The sequence below is a fragment of the Diadema antillarum genome, unplaced genomic scaffold (genome assembly GCF_040938485.1).
Source record: "Diadema antillarum isolate AM-2024a unplaced genomic scaffold, OU_Dant_1.0 seq00000827_RagTag, whole genome shotgun sequence".
Lineage (NCBI taxonomy): Eukaryota > Metazoa > Echinodermata > Echinoidea > Diadematoida > Diadematidae > Diadema > Diadema antillarum.
In genome coordinates, this window is record NW_027271704.1 from 571,724 (window position 1) to 576,788 (window position 5,065).

The 5,065-nt window shown below is 37.6% G+C and overlaps 1 protein-coding gene across 1 annotated transcript in view; it reads right to left on the reverse strand.

The window, feature by feature from the left end:
* Positions 1-5,065, reverse strand: part of LOC139740030 (uncharacterized) — a 166,165-nt gene that overhangs the window by 46,260 nt on the left and 114,840 nt on the right. The gene's annotated exons all lie outside the window — the stretch shown is intronic.

Consider the following 5,065-nt stretch of genomic DNA (forward strand, 5'->3'; position numbering starts at 1 on the left):
CAGGTTTTTTTTTCTTTTATCGTAATGAAAATCTTCCTGTATATTGTGTAATCCAAGATTTAAAAAAAAAAATGTTTATTGTGAAATGTAATTGCCGCTCATTATTCTTTTTTTCCGGTGCGCATAGATGTGCGCATAGATGAATAAGGCATTTTTTCAGTGATCTTTTTGTTAATTCCATTTCCTTTGAAAATATAACAATTAAAAAAAAAAATACATAGGGCCTACCTTATACATAACATTTGTCATAAATGTTCGTACATGTATGAGACATGATATTATTCCATAAAACAAATATAACCATTCAATTCATTTTAAGGCAGAAATCAAGCAAGAAAAAGAAAACAAGATGATAGGATGAACCAAACAATTTTTTTTAAACTACAAAAAAAGATACATATGCAGTTGTAGGCAATTTAGCCAAACACTAGAAGAACAGAAAATGGAATTTCTATTATATTAAAAGAACAATAGTCATCAATAGCACCTGCTTTTGTTTCTCTTTTAAAAAGACGTACATGTATTACCAGTATTATAATTATTACTATAAGAATAGAAAATGTAGGCGTACACAATATATGACTACACAGCCGGCAGTGCAAGGTTTAAACACAACCCCCACTACACTAAAAAATATTAAACCAAGTCGATACACCTATCTCGAAAAAGTATACTATGAGATTATAAAGAAAATGATAATTGCTGAAGTCGGGATCCCTGCTATGCCGATGAGACTTCTCAATAATATCTATACGTAAATTACTGTTTACCACTGGAATTATAGTTTTAAGATCCAATTAGTCGACCTCTGTAGGAGACCTACTTTATCGGATCGAATTGCCTGTTGCCTTGAACGTAAAACCCTCACAAGAAACCAATAAAACTTGGCAGTAATATATTTTGTATCTTAATCCCGCATCCTGGACCGTCTTTTGTGGAAGTGGAACTTTCAGAGATTTTGTTTGATCTTCCAGGATGAGTTTGTCTTCCTGCCCTGATATTGGTTTCATACACATCACCTTTAAATCGTAATCACTCCGTCCAGATATGAGATGATTGATTGCACAGAATTCCTTGAGTCCGAGGGACGAATCCATGCCAGCCGGATCTGGTTTGTGAGGAAGTCAGGGGTTAAAGGTCATGATATCATGTACACACGAGTTTTCGGCAGTCCCAGGAGATTTTCTAGACCCGGATCTTTGACTGTCTGAGAGGAAAAATACGTGAGTTTTAAGAAATTAAAGCGCAAATAGTTTGTTCACGCGTTCATTATCTTAATATTTCTTCTTCCTCTTTGATTTTTTTTTCTTTAGGGCTGTTTTAATTTCCAGTATCAATTACCTCAGTAATGCTGCACACCAGACTGTGCTATATCCCGTCTCTTCTATACCACCACGTGTATGATCATACTCTTGGTATAGTCTTTAATCTCTGCTTTACCTTCAGCCTGATGCTCCTCCAATTGATTTAAAGGGACTGTACAGTACTTGTTGAGGTGAGGATTCAGATTTATAACATTTTTTGGTGAGATAATGAGAAACCTCTTATGAAATATGAAAGAGCGTGTGCTCGGTAATTTCAAGAAGGATTCAGCGTTTATTTGATGAAAATTGGCATTGAAATTGCTGAGGTATCCCAAGAAAGCAATCCTGATAAAATTTATAGACCACGACTTTTATTAGGATCTCTTTGTTTTACCTTGTTTTTAGATGTTTCAAAACCGATTTTCACCAAATAGACTTTTAATTCCTTTTAGAATGGTATGCTCCGTACTATTCATAGGTGAGTTCTTGGCATCGTGCAAAAAGTTAAAAGCCCGGATCCCATCTCCACCAATACTATATACAGTCCCTTTGTCACCTTCGGTCAGCCTGGCGCTCCTCCAATTCATTTAAATGGTCCAATCAAGGAGCTACGTCTCTTGTAGCTCCGCGACATAGATAACACCGTTATGAGACATTATTAACATCCAATGCAGGAAGACAATTCAGTTGGTCAGCAAAATGAAAATCTACTTTAGGGCTAAAAGTATTTCTGTAGTCATTGACGTACAAACACATTTGTTCCTGCTGATGATGTATGATTTTAGCATTGCTGAAGGAAGGACGATTTCAAGATACTAGTACATCGTGACGTCATCGAGGGGGTGGGAGAAAACTATGCTGCAGTATTATAAGTAAAGAAAAACAAACAAACAAAAATTGGGTCAACATCATCCTACAAAGCTGGAGGTGCTTACTCTCACCAAGAATGAAAATTATAAGATAAGAAAGTATCCAGACTGGCATGTCTTGAAGCATTGCATACAGCGTTTATCAGTTTCCGACGTTGTAAGAAATACTTTTCCCCGAACTCCGACAAATAAAACTGTTTGGTTTTCAATACAGACTTCTGTTGAGGCAGTCCGTGTGTTCATTGTGCCCTCGTTGAAACTGATAGCATGTTAGGCTGGAGGGAAGTATCACGTATTGTACGAAGATTGGTTTGTGATTACACTCCTTGTCCAAGCACTGTACACAGCAGATCAGATTGAATACTGACTATTGGATTAAATAGCATGGAGTCAGTGAGACCCCTTTTTACCTCTCCAACGGCGGTTCATCTTCTCCTGCTCCCTTTTTGACAAAAGATGAAACAAAATCCGAACGTATACAAAGGCTTCATCTATCCTCAGTGATTCAAATACTCGCCTGTATTTCTGAGTTTAGAATTTTATTCATAAAGAACTACAATGTATTGCACAGTCGCTTCTTTATGAACGCAGAGCATTGAACGCATCTTATTTGGGGCTTCAGCCCTCATACAGGAGAGTCTCTTTAAACTTGTCATTGGTACTCATACTTCTTGGATAGACTTGACTGACCATTCTTGATATTCAAGACAAATTTTTGCTCAAATTCTTGTTTTGTACAACAATCCAGGAGTATCGTTTATATCACAGACGGTTCACGCACATTATATCAAAGCAACTGAATTGGCGAAATGTACAAATCTGCTCATGAATCTTAATTGACTTTGATTTTTTTTAACAATTCACTCGACTGAGCTTGTTAGCAGAACTGCATCTCCGAGTGCAGTTCTTTTAGTGGCTCTGCAAATAAGGTGAGCTTTATGTATACTAATAGTTTTCTATTGTTATTATCATCATGACTATTTTCTTTGTTGAAAACTTTAAAGACATGAAAGATTCGATTTTTTTTTCGATGCTAGAGCTGTAGAACACACAGTGAACCAGAACGAAGGTCAAACAAGAGCTAAAAAAATCGAAATGTTCCCTGACAATTATAGGCCATGCTGAATTATTCATACTCCCGTTGTATCATGGTTGTTGTTTTTATCATGATTCTAACAAGTGGCCTTATTCACTTCATGACATTAATTCGCTAAGTCGAAATGAAAGTGCAAAATGTTTCGCACTCTTTGATGGAGAAATCCAGTCCAAATATGAGTTAATTAGTCTGATTTTAAAAAGCGTAAAATCTTACGTGTTCAACGGTAAAAATTTGACTGAAATGAAAAAACGAGATGAGAAAAAGGAAGTTATGACATTTTGATAGTTTTGCGAGACAGATCTTGTGCAGTGAATATGAATATGCAAATGAGTGAACTAACCATGTCATACCCTTACAAGTTTCCGTTGATCGTGTAAAAAAACCCAGAAAATTCAGTGTTTCTGTTATTGAAGTCAGAAATATGATGTTATTCCTGGTTGAATAACTTCAGAATAGTTATCAGACAGATATACGATGATTTGAGCCTCGGGCATAATTGCGTCCGAATGAATAACTGGAAATTTCAAAATTTTATGTACAGACTACATGGACTACATGGAAAGTTGTAAGGGACTAACATGCTCACTTTGCCATTTGCATATTCATATTGACTGTTCAAGAACTGTTTCCCAAAAATATAGCGAAACTTCAAAATGTCATAACTTCCTTGTTTTCATCCGATTTCAATCAAAATTATACCGTTGAAATTGTAATGTTTTACTCTTTCTTATCAGACGAACTTATATTTGGACTGGATTTCCCCTTTAAAAATGAGATTGTCTCCTAGGATATGACTTGTACCCATTATTTTAAATTTGTACCCACGGTAATCTCATGGACTGACCCTCCTGTGCCTATTGCATTGCATTCATATGACAGATGTTTTATCATCCATAAGCATCGGGCATGCTTTTGGAGGACCAGTCCTGAGTATACTCGGGCAAGTGTCTACTATTTATGGGAAATACGTGTAAAAGCAAAATCAGCCTGTCCTCAACAAGTTAACCACTTTTTATCAGAATTACTAATAATGATGCAAGTATAGCGAAAGACAGAAAAGCCATCCAGGAGATTCAAAAGTAAAATAGTTGGATCCTGAGTCGGATTTGAAGAGCGAAAGCGATGCAAGATAAACGATCAGTGTCGAATTGCCCCGAAATACTATGTGTGAGATTTGTAGGAGAAGCGAGGTGGGGAGAGACACGAGCGCGGCTTGTAGCCTGTGTAGGAGAGACCCAATGAGGGCGTGCTATCGATCCTTTCTTAGTACACGGCCGAATGACGTCATGTTGTAGGGAGAGATGACGGCAGATAAACTCATGCCTCGAAACTCAACACCTTTTCCATGTGTGTTTGTGATTGGTTGTGCGTGGGGAAACAACCAGCCAATCGCAGCACTCGGGTTTGTTCACTTTTGCGAGGTAGCGGTGGGGGAGAGTCGTTCATTCAAATCACAGATCGGCCTTTTTCCCCTTTTTGTAGTGATTATCAGCTCTCCTCTCCTCACTGGCATCACAGTCCACAGTACGTTAGCTGCTCAGGTTGGATACCGTCAAGCGCTTTTGCAAATACTTTTGTTTGTTGCAGTAAATTCGGGCATGAAGTGAAGCGAGGAGAAGCTTCAAATAGCTAGTTTGGTGGCAAGAAAGCTCGGAAAACGTCGATATCTACTGGAGCGAAACGCATAGATGCTACTCAACTAGACAGAGCAAGAGAAGAAAGTTCTATCCACTGGACGGCCTAACCAGATAACTTTGTGGAAATTCTTTAAACCTTATTGTCTGAACTTTGCC